The sequence below is a fragment of the Ailuropoda melanoleuca genome, chromosome 17 (assembly GCF_002007445.2).
Source record: "Ailuropoda melanoleuca isolate Jingjing chromosome 17, ASM200744v2, whole genome shotgun sequence".
Classification (NCBI taxonomy): domain Eukaryota; kingdom Metazoa; phylum Chordata; class Mammalia; order Carnivora; family Ursidae; genus Ailuropoda; species Ailuropoda melanoleuca.
The window spans coordinates 26,827,508-26,841,523 of record NC_048234.1 but is presented as its reverse complement, the minus strand read 5'-3'; the positions used below and the strand labels follow the sequence as shown (position 1 = coordinate 26,841,523).

The window sequence follows — 14,016 nt, the reverse complement described above, 5'->3', positions numbered from 1 at the left end:
CCTAGGAAGTAGGTACTATTATTCTTATTATTTGACAGGTAAGGAAACTGAAGCCAAATTTAAGTAATTTTTCCAGTGTCGTCCTGTTAGCAAAGAGGAGGTTCAGATTGAACTAGAACTCTCTGATTCTGTCTCAAGTTTTAACCCAAACCTACGTTGTTGCCCACTATATAGTAAACACATTGTTTCTTAACAATGGGCTGAGAAGCTTTATCGGCAATGGAAAAAATTCAATCTTGGTGAAAAACATTCTCTTAAATAAATGGTGTAGTGAATAATTATACATGTTGGAACTGAGAAATTTGTCAATGCTTTTGACTGTGAGTCCTGTGGGTATGCAGTGTTTTTTTTGTTGTTTTATTTTTCACCTTGGCTCCTGCTTGCTAAGTACATAGGCACTGAGTGAATTTGTAGTGAATGAAATGTATTTGATATAACTTCATTATAAATCATTATAAAGTTTCTGAAAGCGGGAAGCAACTTTATAGCTCATTTCATCTATCAACCCACCCCCCATCTATCCCACTATTTTCTCAAAGAAGGAACTAAAATTTAGAGAGAGAGAAAGGGAGACATAACCGGCACCCAGGACTCCAAATTCACAATCCAGAACTCCTTCCATTTCACTGTCCTATGGAATTCTTTCTGATTCCTGACAGCGTGTTTGTATTTGTAACTGAACTAACGTGAGTTCGCTCTTTGGTAAGCGACAGAAAAGAGGCTACACCAAGTGGAGTTGTCACACAAAAAGAACTTTATTTGCAGAAGAGAAGGAGATCACAGGGAATAACTTACAAAGCCCAGGCTCCCGGAGGAGTGAGGGTGAGTGGATTTCTCCTATTTAAGGTTAAGATGAATGTTCAGAAAGGGGAGTTTTGACATTGCAGGTAAAGGCCGGAATAAGATTGTGCAGGGGTACTTGGGACACATGGCTACACGTGCATCCTATATTGTGTTAACAAAGCTTGTGCTCCCCTCCCTGGAGATTTTAGCATTACAATGAAGGAGAGGTAACTGTGGACACCCCATGGTCCATCCCTGCAGGTGTGAGTCAAGCTCACACTGGCCTAAGCTGGCTGGAGCTCTTCCTGTTGTTTGCCTCCAAAAGATAAGGTTCGCATTCCTGTGGAAGGAGATGGGGGGGATCAGTGGGAGTCTTGCTTGGGACAGTTTTTACCCCATTAACCCTGTGGGGGACAGTTTCATATTCACAGGGCTCTAAGCCCACCTCCTCACCAGTTGAGATGCCCAGGCCTCACTTTTTTGCACATCATCCACTTAGTTTCTCAGCCTTGAAGGGGCTGAGGGCATGGCAGGAAATGCCAGCTGGCACGGCACAGCACTCCCTTGAGAGAGGACTAATTTTGCCTGGCCTTGCAGACCTTGCTTGCCTTTTTTCAGCTGTGTCTGCACCAATATGGCTGAATTTACAGGAGCCAAGAGGATGTTTCACCATCTGCCTGTTAGTGGGGAAGTGGCCTTTCTGCTCTTCCAACAGGGTTTTGGAAGGCATGGTGGCTCGGGGCCAGCCCACTGAGGCGCTCCTCCTCGGATTGTGTGCTGCTGCAGGAGAGGAAACTGCTGAGCTCCAGCGCCAGCAGGACGAATGGTCTGCATGCATCTGCAACAGCAAGTGTGATCTGAACACAATTGCAGCAGTGTTGCAAACTGTCTCCTACTAGTAATTCCCGTCATTATCCCTTTTGGACAGTCCATTGAGAAAGGCCTGGATTAAAAAAAGAAAAGAATTTTTTTTTTAAAAGATTTTATTTTTAAGTAATCTCTGCACCCAAGGGGGGGGGTCTTAAACTTAAAACCCTGAGATCAAGAGTCGCATGCTGTGCAGACTGAGTCAGCTAGGTGCCCCAGGATTTTTTTCTTAATTACAAAAGCACTACACGTTTATTGTAGAAAATTTAGAAAGTACACAAAAATATAGAGAAGAAAATAATGCCATGTATTCGATGACCATTCCAGGGGAATCATCAGGAAGTTTTTGTTATATACTCTTTGCAGCTTTTAAAACATACGAATATGGATCCTACATGTATTTATATGTGCTTTCTTTCTTAAAATATATAATAAACAATTTTGTATACCGCTAGACCTTATTTAACAATATTTTTAGCAGCTGCATTGTATTCCATCCCGGGCATATGCCATATGCGTATGCCCCTATTGTTGGATATTTAAGCATTCTTCAGCTTTTTGTTATTTGAAGTAATGAATGATAAACCTTCTTCTTGCCTAACTCGGGTTACTTTCATAACCAAATCCTAAAAGCAAAATTGGTGAATCAAAGTCATGGCTAGTTTCTAGTTTAAAAGTTTTAATATCCACTGCCAAATTGCCTTTGAGCAAGGTTATAGCAGGTTACATTTCCACAAATGTAGACCACTGGCAGATTTCTCAGTGTCCTCGCTACTATGGAGAGTTTGCTTTTAAAATCTTTGATAATGTGATAAGTGGAAAATGTGCTAAGTGAAAAATGTCTACCATTACAGTTAAATGTAGGTGGTTGCCCACTGTACATTTCCTTAATTAATTAATTTTTTCAAAGTTTATGTATTTATTTTTTTAGTAATCTCTACACCCAACATACGACTCGAACTCATAACCCTGAGATCAAGAGTCACATTCTCTTCCAACTGAGCAAAGCCAGGCACCCCACATTTCCTTAATTTAGACCAAGCTAAGGTTACAAAAGCTCATAGACTGTCAGGTTTGTTCCCAGATAAAGAGAATCATACTTGGGCTATTTTTGCGTATACAATCTTTTCGTTTTCTTGTTAATCACACAAAAAGCCATGTTGCAATCTTAAATTCATTTTCTGTTTGCAGATGATAATACTCATCCCAGAGCAGATAACCCTTATATATGTTTGTTTTTTTTTAAGAGAAAAAAGTGGTCATCTTGCCTTTTGCAGTTACAATACAGAATATTTCCAACAATTATTTATTTCTGTGAGTATCTTAGGTATGCCACTAGGAAAGTCAAGATAAATTCTCTGTAGCAATATTTCGATAAAAAGGAAATGTATTTTGTGTTTCATAAAGTAGAGGTATTGTTGGAGTAGTTTTTTGTAACCTTCTGGGAAAGAAAATGTGAAACATTTTTGGTGGAATTACTTAAAAGATGCCAGTGAGAGGGGCATCTGGCTGACTCAGTTGGTAGAGCATGCAACTCTTGATCTCAGGGTTGTGAGCTCGAGCCCCATGTTGGGTGTAGACATTACTTAAAAATAAAAATCTGAAAAAGAGGTGATAGTGAGGAACATGGCATTCTGGTTGGTGGGATGGTTTCAACAACTAGGAGTGAGCATGGCTAGATTGTTCTATTAAACTGAGGTGCTCAAGAGAATGGCTTACTCATCCTTGTATTCCTGGATCCTGTAGGTGAGCTGGAAAATGCATTCTAATCAGAATTTAGTATGTCTCAGGAAGGGTTGTACTTGATCTGAGAAGAAAACCTTCAGTGGTAAAGGAGAAAAAGAAAGTTCCTTATGTTTTCTATCAAAGAAATGGAGATGATAAGATAAATCTCAATTTTTAAAAAGTTCTATAGTTGTGCTTTATTTTACATCCTTTAAAAAAAAGATTTATTCATTTATTTATTATTTTAGAGGCAGAGAGAAAGAGATCATGAGCAGGGGGGATGGCAGAGGGAGAGGGAAGGAGAGAATCTCAAGCCAACTTCAGGCTGAGCATTGAGCCTGATGTGGGATTCAATCCCATGACCCTGAAATCAGGACCTGAGCCAAAACTAAAAGCCAGACGCCTAACCAACTGTGCCACCCAGGTGTCCCTGGTGTGTTCAATTTAAAATAAGCAAGTATAGAGGTGCCTTGCTGGCTCAGTCAGTAGAACATGTGACTCTTGACCTCAGGGTTGTGAGTTCAAGCCCCACTTTGGGCATAGAGGTTACTTTAAAATAAAATAAAACAAAATAAAATAAAATATAGCCAATTTAAATAAATAAAGAAACAAACAAGTGTAATATTACCTACCTATGGTTTTTCCAATATTTACAAAAATCTCTTTTATAAAAATATATACACTATATTTCTTTCTTCTTTTTTTTTTTTTAAGTTTTTATTAATTTATTTGCCACAGAGACAGCCAGCAAGAGAGGATACACAGCAGGCGGAGTGGGAGAGGAAGAAGCAGGCTTCAAGCAGAGGAGGGAGCCCAATGTAGGGCTCGATCCCAGTACCCCGGGATCACGCCCTGAGCCGAAGGCAGATGCTTAATGACTGAGCCACCCAGACACCCCATATTTCTGAAATGTTTATAGTTTATCATTTAGATTAAAATGTTTGCAATCAATAATATTTTAATATTGATTGTTTATTCTACATATAGGCAGAAAAGTATTTCTATAATTGCAATGGGGAAAGAAAATCCTAAGAAAGATGATTTTATTTCTGTTTTAAGATTTTGGCTTTTCTTGGAAGGAAGACCTCAATATAATATGTATGCTAAAAACAAAACAAAACAAAACAAAAACAAAAAAACCCTCTAAGCTCAAAGCAGTGTGCTGTAATGGACAAAGGAGGTCAGCGTGAGTGGATTTGGGTTCTGAACCCAGCCTTGTGACCAGTGGGAGAACTTTGGATAATTCAGTCCCCTCTCTTGGTCTCAGCCTTCTGATCTGTAAAAGTGGGATTTGGGCCTGTTGATCCCTTCCAGGTCAAAGAGTTTGTGATTCTATTTGTGATTTTGAGAATGGGATTGGGCCAGATTCTGTCAAATTTGGCTGATGTCAAATCTAACAAAAGCAAATATCATTTTACAAAGTATCTCTTAGAAGAGGTAGTTTCTTTCTCTCCTATTCTTTCCCTTCTCATTTTTGATAGTATGATATTCCCACCACTTTTTATGTGGTGTACATAGAAATACAGACTTTTTTTAAAAAGATTTTATTTATTTATTTATTTGACAGAGATAGAGACAGCCAGTGAGAGAGGGAACACAAGTAGGGGGAGTGGGAGAGGAAGAAGCAGGCTCCCAGCAGAGGAGCCTGATGCGGGACTTGATCCCAGAATGCTGGGATCATGCCCTGAGCCAAAGGCAGGTGCTTAAGGACTGAGCCACCCAGGCGCCCCAGAAATACAGACTTTCTTCTTCCTTTACTTTCCAAGGGATATCTTCGGTTGAAAGAGGAAATGGAAAAGATCTATCACTGAAGAAAGCTGAGTATACTACAGAGGCAGGCACGAAGAACCACCCAAACAAAGACAAGAATGAGGAGCAAGAGAATTGAGAAGAAGGCTGGAATGGTGAGTGTTTTAAAAAGGAGGACTGAAGGGGCGCCTGGGTGGCACAGCAGTTAAGCGTCTGCCTTCGGCTCAGGGCGTGATCCCGGCATTATGGGATCGAGCCCCACATCAGGCTCTTCCACTATGAGCCTGCTTCTTCCTCTCCCACTCTCCCTGCTTGTGTTCCCTCTCTCACTGGCTGTCTCTATCTCTGTCGAATAAATAAATAAAATCTTTAAAAAAAAATAAAAAGGAGGACTGAAGAAATTAGAACGAACAGCTGACACTGGGGAGAAGGAAAGGTAAGGTGGGTGTTTGCTAAGGAAGATGTTTAGGATGATTTGCTTTGTGTCATGCAATGAAATTCCATGTTCTGCTGCCTTTTCAAGAGACCCAGGGGTAAGATCTGTGTACCTCTTCATTGCTCTTTGGAGCAGGATTTTTCTTCCTTACAGACATGACAATGTGATGTACCTGGACATACCCTAGTCCTGTTGTTTTCAGGTTCGATTTAAGAGCTAGAGAGAGCTCCTTAAGCTGCAGGCATCATTCATAATGTTATTAAAAAACAGAAAAAGAAATCCTGTATTATGTATCAGTTTCTTCCCATATATTTTTCTTTAATATTTTGAACAATTCATCAGTATAGATTTTTCCCCCATATAAAATTCTGCCTTTGGAAAGCTGGGCATTTTTATCTTGAGACATTGCAGGTCTGCTTTTAGGAGAGTCTCAAATAAATATTGAATCAGATATGCACAAATATGCACAATGTTGCAAATTTCTGCAATAATGTCCGCCGTTGCTGTTCTTTGCTAGATATGAAATTAGTTAGGTTACTTTGAATTATGTTAACATTAAGTTTTTAAAAATATTAATATATATCAAAAATAAATGTTAATATAATATATATCAGCTTAATTTTTTCACTTTTTTTTTTTTTTTAAGTAATATCGACATCCAATGTGGGGCTTGAACTCACGAACCCGAGATCAAGTCAGATGCTTTACCTCTGAACTGGCCAGACATCCCTGGAGTAAAATCTTTAAACATCCTATGTGTTAAAAGTATGAATCTATTCTTTCAAGCCAAATATTTGTATATGGAACTTGGTTCCCCCTCTTAATGCGTACAAAGTTACTCAGAAATTGGTATAACTGAGAATAGAAAAAGGTCTTCTGACTTCCAGGCTTGGTCTGATTTTTGTTGCAGTGGACTGTCTCAAACACAAAGAACCCTCCTCAATTCTTAACTCTTTGTCCATATTGCCAGCAATATGGACAACCTCTAAAAACAATCTTTCAATCAGAATTACACTCTGTGTTCCCAGCTGAATCAAGGCTGAACTCAGGCTTTTCTGGGGGCTGAAATGACTAGGGACATCATAAAAAAAGTTTGAAGTTGGGGCGTCTGGGTGTCTCAGTCCGTTAAGCTTCTGACTCTTGCTTTGGTTCAGGTCATGACCACAGGGTTGTGAGATCAAGTCCCACCTCAGTTTCACGCTGGGCATGGAGCCTGCTTAAGATTCTCTCTCTCCCTCTTCTTCTGCCCCTCTGGCCTCCTCGCTCCCTAAAAAAAAAAAAAGTCTGGGGGCGCCTGGGTGGCACAGCGGTTGAGCGTCTGCCTTCGGCTCAGGGCGTGATCCCGGCATTATGGGATCGACCCACATCAGGCTCCTCCGCTATGAGCCTGCTTTCTTCCTCTCCCCCTCCCCCTGCTTGTGTTCCCTCTCTCGCTGGCTGTCTCTATCTCTGTCAAATAAATAAATAAAATTAAAAAAAAAAAAAGTTTGAAGTTGCACAGAAATGCTGTAGCAACCTACCCCCTAGCTTTGATCTCCACTCATACCCACACTGGCTGGGTTATTCCTTCAGGGAAAAAAATTGAGAAGAGGCAGATGTACTTAAATTTTGGCTCGGTCTCTGCCCAGTATGCACATGGTGCCCTCTAGCGGCAGAGTGGAGCATTTCCGAAAAGGAAATGGAGAATACGCTTCTATAGCACACTAAGATTTTCCAGCTAGCTTTTTGTTTATATGAGATTTATTTGAATTAAAGGTAGAAAATAATGTACTTTCATTTGTAATTTAAGATTCAAGTTGCTATGGCAATCTAAAATAGTTTACAGTGATTCCTTTTATATATACTCTGTCATATTATCCTTTTAGACTTTTTTATATATAAGGAATAAGTTTAATCATTTAGGATATTAAACAATAATGAGAAAATTCTCTTCAAAAGAATTTCCTTAGTGTGCTATTGGTATGAAGCTCATAATAGCCAAGATGTTTATATTAAGGGCCTGAACCTAACTCATTAAATAAAAATAAAAGCACATTTTTTGGGGGGGAGTGCAAAAAAGGTGATGTTATTAAAGCATGGGGACAGGACCCTTGGGCAGAAAGCTGCTGCCAAAAGCACGTTTCTTGAAAAGGTGCTAAAGAAGAAGGTGCAACAAAAATATGCACTCTATATATTTTTCAAAAGGACATAAACTGCACGTTTTGGCACTGTCTTCTCTTAAAATTCCTTTACCAACAGTATATAGCAGGACTTCTGATGTCCAGATGGCACTGTAAGAAGATGACTAAGGCAGTCGTGTGCAGAAAGACTTGTGTATAATTCAGATAAAATAGAAAGATATTTTTTGAAAATTAAAGTTTGCAATGAGGGCCAACTGGATGGTTCAGTCAGTTAAGCGTCTGCCTTCAGCTCAGGTCATGATCGCAGGGTCTGGGAATTGAGCCCCTGAGTCAGGCTCCCCACTCAGCAGGGAGTCTGCTTCTCCCTCTCCCTCTGCAGCTCCCCCCTGCTCATGCTCTCTCTCTCTCTCTCTCTGTGTATCTCTCTGTCCCAAATGAATTTAAAAAAAAATTTTTTAATGGTATTCTTAAAAATTCCCCATATTCCATTATATTGCAAAACTGAAATTCATCTATTTCTTTTTTTTTTTTTAAAGATTTTATTTATTTATTTGACAGAGATAGAGACAGCCAGCGAGAGAGGGAACACAAGCAGGGGAGTGGGAGAGGAAGAAGCAGGCTCATAGCAGAGGAGCCTGATGTGGGGCTCGATCCCATAACGCCGGGATCACGCCCTGAGCTGAAGGCAGACGCTCAACCGCTGTGCCACCCAGGCGCCCCTCATCTATTTCTTAGAAAAAGTATTTTGTTCATTCAAGCAGAATTTGCTCCAATCTCCTTCAATTTCCTACTGCCACACCCTATAGTGGACCTGTAAGTTTATTATGCACATACGTTAAACCTTCAAGCCGTTTACAGTAGTAACTCTTAGTTCTAAAGTAACATCTTCATCATGTACAAATGTAGTTCAGAGATGATGCTGGAAAGGTGACATGGTCCACACATGGGTGACTCCTTCCATTGCTGTGTAGAGGGCAAATGACTTGTGTGGGCCTATTACGAGAATCATTACCTCCAACAAATAGGTCTTCTGTGCCAGCTTCTTTTATTTTCTTTTCAAATGCATCATATTCTGTTTGTAAATCTGGAGCATTCCCATCAAGGATATGAGCATTTTAGGATCTATATCAATATGCTTTAAAAAGTTACTCCACCCTGACGAATGGTAGCTTTCAGGACAAATGATGGGAAATTCTACATATTCATCCATGTTAATTGTCTTCACATGTTTAAAAGAGCGCTCTCCATTCTTGTGATGTTCTGTTAGTTGACAACTGTTGGGGTTTTGTTGTTGTTGTTGTTGTTTGTTTGTTTGTTTTAGAAGATACTAATGATGTATGTTAGTACACCTGCTAGACCAATTAACTCTGATGATAATGGGGCAGTAGGAAACCCTGATAACTTTTTCAGAGAAAAAAGTCACCTGACTTATCTCACATTATTAAATACTCAACTGTGTTGATTTCATTCTTCCCCTTTGGCAAGAGTTGTGAATGATCACTTACACACATCAGCTTCTGAACTTCCAATTATTAACAGAGTAACTTGGGTGATGCTACAAGTTTAGATACAGTTATTGCAGGGTTGGGGATCATAGCTGGCAAGAAAGAGTTCTTGAGACATTGTATGCTGCAACTTAGTAGGTTTATTTAAGTAGCAGGAGGATAGAAAGAGCTACTTGAAGGAAGAAGGAGCTGCCCTTGCCCTGTGTGAAGCTGGAGGTGATACGCTTAGTGGTCAAGGGCAAGGCGACGTGCAGGGAATATTAGATCATAAATGTCTTCTTCGAACTTCTACTTGTAAAACTACTTTTGCAAGATTTCTCTGGTGCTTATCATTCAGTTTTATATTAAATATTGGTAAGATATACAGGCAGTCATGAGTCCCTTAAAAAATTTAGCAACCAGAGGTATTTGATCGTCATGGGAACTATGCAGGCTATAGGTCAGCTTTCTGGGCTAAAGGTGAACATTTTTCTGCTTCTATCCCTCATCATAATGACCCCAAATCCTTTGCATACAAAAAAATAGATGCCACTTTCTATTTTTTAAAATTAAACTTCCATATTCTGTTCTTCTTAATCATGATGATTTTCTACTTCCTTTGTGCTGATGTAGACATGTATTAGCACGATAGCAAAAATGATGAGTCATTTGACAGTGAACCAGATGTTCAGAGGTAATCTTCATGTGTTTATTAACAGAGACTGCATCCAAATAACCATACTCACTTTGTACGTTCCTTTCATGGTGTCATTGCCAACAGAGGCCTGAAAGTGTCCCGCATCCAACCACCGAGGACAACTGTGTTTTGGGACATGAAGAATCTGGCACAGGCAGCCTGACATCATAGTGCGGTACAAATTGCTTCCACCTTATTTTTATTTCCCATATATATTACGAAACACTTCCTTTAAAAAAAATAAAATAAAAAGGTGGCTCTCTTTGCCTATGCAAACTATTCTAATTCAAGGACCCAACCGCCACACATGGGAGATGGCCTAGAATACAAGTTCAGTTTCAAACACTTGAAAGTGGGGCAAGGGGGCCTCCTTTTCTCTCTAGGAGCACCCCTGCCAACCTTGCTACACCACTTTATTGAATTTCCTCAAAGCAAGGGAAAACAAAAGCCTTTTATATTGCCATGTATTTTTAAACCAATAGCTTCTTTTGCATAGTTCCACTTATTGCGTAACTAAGAAGAAAAAAGACTATTCATACTTAAAGGAAAATTCTTTTGAAAATGTTATTGCAAACCTTGTAGAATACAGCATATGATGAAAAAAAATTTTCTTTTCAATGAAAAATAGCCAATTAAAAACAGATTAAATCTTATCTAATAATTTTAGAATGTTCTGCATGAATCTATGTAGTAAGTTCAGTGAAGTGAAAAATACCCTGCAGTGTTGGAAATATACCTTTATATTTTGTTCATGTTCTTTACAAAGGATGTGGCAACTTTGAAGACAGAACAGAAAATCTAAGCATATCATATGTTTAAAAAAAAAAGATCTTATGCAACTATGACCTTCACATGTGTTGAAATTTGATTTGCTCTGCTGTTATTAATGGGCTTAGGTAAATTCAAGCCCTTACAACATTTATGTATGTCACATGATAGAATATTCAAAGACAAAAATTAATCATATAAATAAAAGTGAAAAGCTCTCTGTCTTAATTTCCTTACTTAAAAAATCTTCTCGAAGCTAGAGTCACATTGTTAAAAATTGTAACCCTGAGTACAGAAACCTTGACCTTTGCCTGGTAACAATTCATGATGCTTATTACAAGGAAACTGAGGCAAACCTTTTATTAGGTTGACAAATCAACCTGAAAAATATTGAGCAACCTTACTCATACTTGCTAATGGCATCTTTCAGAGAGATAAGCCAAAGTGGTCTATTATTCCTCTAGATAATATTGTTGAAGTGTCACTAAATTCTATCGCTTGATTCTTTCTACTTAGGTAAGGTCTGAAGGGGCCTGTACTACTGCCAATCTCTATTTCTGTTTTTTAATAAATAAATGACCAGGCTTGTCATTTGAAACATAGGGCGAACTTTTTTTTTTTTTTTTTAAGATTTTATTTATTTATTCGACAGAGATAGAGACAGTCAGCGAGAGAGGGAACACAAGCAGGGGAGTGGGAGAGGAAGAAGCAGGCTCATAGTGGGAGAGCCTGATGTGGGGCTCGATTCCATAACGTCAGGATCACGCCCTGAGCCGAAGGCAGACGCCTAACCGCTGTGCCACCCAGGCGCCCCAAAACATAGGGTGAACTTCTAACTCTACAGTTTTAATTTTGTTTTACGTGTAGTGTTTCCTATTGAGGAACTTAGGAGAGAAGGCAATTAACAGGTTTAAAAAAATTATGTTGAATGTAGTACTTTTCCAGAGTTTTTTTCTTTGTTTTGTTTTGTTTATAAGATGTTATTTATTTATTTGACACGGGGGGGGGGGCGGGTAGAGAGCATACACAAGCCGGGGGGAGGGGCAGCCAGAGGAAGAAGCAGACTGCCCGCTGAGCAGGGAACCCCATTCGGGGCTCAATCCCAGGACCCTGGGATCATGACCAGAGCAGAAGGCAGACGATTAACTGACCGAGCCACCCAGGTGCCCCTTGTTTTTTTTTTTTTTTTTAAAGATTTTATTTATTTATTCGACAGAGATAGAGACAGCCAGCGAGAGAGGGAACACAAGCAGGGGGAGTGGGAGAGGAAGAAGCAGGCTCATAGCAGAGGAGCCTGATGTGGGACTTGATCCCATAACGCTGGGATCACGCCCTGAGCCGAAGGCAGACGCTTAACCGCTGTGCCACCCAGGCGCCCCACTTGTTTTTGTTTTTTTTTTAAGTGAACCCTATACCCAACATGGGGCTACAACTCGTGAACCCAAAATCAAGCGTCATGGTGCTCTACCAAATGAGCCAGCCAGTTGTCCCCTTTTCCAGAGATTTTATTTGGGATGCTCATTAAATTGCTGGATTATTGGGGAGTGTCACCTTCTAATTCAGTTCATGCAGCTCATTCTGGGAGGCAGGAAGCAGCACCTTTCTCTGAAAAGGTTGTATGAAGCCTCACTCCAAAGCAGTAATTAGGTAATACCATAATATTGTTATGATGTGTGGCATTTTATTACACGTTTCCACAATTGTTAATCCATTTGACTCTTCGATTTTTTTTTTTTAAAGTCATCTCTACATCCTATGTGGGGCTCAAACTTATAACCCTGAGGTCAGGAGTCACATACTCCACCAACTGAGCCAGCCGGGCACCCTTCATTTGATTCCTATAACAGTCCAAAAGTAGCAAAAACAAATGCGTTGTCCTGTTTTCTAAGGTTCCAGAGGTCAATGAACACATCCAAGGACACAGAGCTCTGGTGGTGGAAGCAGGCTTTGAACTCCAAATATTTGTGACTCCAAATCTCAAGCTTTTTTTTTTTTTTTTTCCAACTTACGGTGTAATGTTCTAGGTCTTTTTGAGGGAGGGGCTTTCTTCTTATTATTGAGGTATAATTTGGCATATAACATATTAATTTCAGGTGTACAACATAATGATTTGATACTAGAATAAATTGTGAAATTCTTATTACAATAAAAACCAGATCCTTTAATAAGCAAACTCTTACTGCTATCAGCACTCCCCACTCCTCCCCAAACCCTACTACTGCTGGGCCCAAGTGGTGGCTTTCTGGGTCACAAGGAAATGTAGGAAAGATAAGCCAGTCTAAGCTCATGATGCTCACTGGCATCTTGGCAGCTGGGTTACTGTTACAGCTTTATCTCGAAGGAATAAACCTTAGTCAAGTTTAAATATATTAGGACCATCTGTTGCACAATTCCCTCCTGTCATCCCGTCACCTTAGCAACCCACAAGCCAAATAAGCAGAAGTTTATCAGGAAAGATTACAAGAAAGTGCCAGCAAATGCAGCCTCCATTCCTAGTTACAAAGTTATCTCCAGGTCTGCACTGGTGCTCACTTTCCTGCTGTCTTGGCATCTTGTGACATTCTGCTCTCGCTCACGAGCACTGGAAAATTCCCAGATGAATCCCATCACTCCCAACATTTGGCACCAAAGGTCCCATTTGGATCTTTCCATGACTTTTCTAATATCCAGCCCCCGTAGATAAGAATAATGCTAACATTACATAAATGCTACCGGTAAAAAAATAAGGGACAGAGAGAGGAAGGGGAGAGAGAGAGATGTTTATTCTAATAGATTGCATAGATGTCAAAAAAGATTGCTGATAATCATTAATGGCCCTTGTGATTACAGTGAGAAACAAATAAAATTAACTAAGTATTTTTTTAATGCCAGGCATTGTGCCAAGAGCTTTACATGCATTATATCATGAAATCCTTATAGTCATTTCATGAGAAAACTGTTACTCTTATCCCCATTTTACAGATGAGAAAAATGGAGATTCAGAAAGTCAGAGTAGTTAGCTCAAGCTCACTTCATTTGCAAATTGTGGAGCTGAAATTTTCACCAAGGCTGAGAGTGGCATTTGGGTCATAAAAGCATTGTTTAGGGAGAGAAAGGAACGACAGATGGGCCAAGGGGTGATTGAAGTAACCACTGACTTCCTGCCTTAAGCCTAAACCTGATTCATTTATATAAAGCTTCTATGATTTGATAGGAAACATGTGCGGCTGAGATGAATCATGAATGGTCCCTCATTTTGTTAGGATTGGGCAGTTGATCAGAGTATTTGTTGTGCTGATATATAAATAACGACCCATAAGAGGATCCTTTTCTGCTTTGCAAATCAAATGCAAGGAGCTTGCAGAGCCAAAAGCCAGGGTTTACACTGCTACAAAGTAGGTTCTCTGC

At 39.7% G+C, this 14,016-nt stretch overlaps 1 long non-coding RNA gene and 1 pseudogene across 1 annotated transcript in view; one reads left to right on the top strand and one right to left on the bottom strand.

Moving 5' to 3' along the window:
* The window catches only part of LOC117796979, a 40,211-nt gene extending 29,951 nt beyond the window's left edge, over positions 1–10,260 (top strand). The window contains exons 3-4 of the long non-coding RNA XR_004621779.1: positions 5,142–5,279; positions 9,946–10,260. This is a non-coding gene — a long non-coding RNA (uncharacterized LOC117796979). The remainder of the gene's footprint in view (positions 1–5,141; positions 5,280–9,945) is intronic.
* On the bottom strand, positions 8,429–8,890 carry LOC109488924 (annotated as a pseudogene).
* Positions 10,261–14,016: the final 3,756 nt, after the last annotated feature.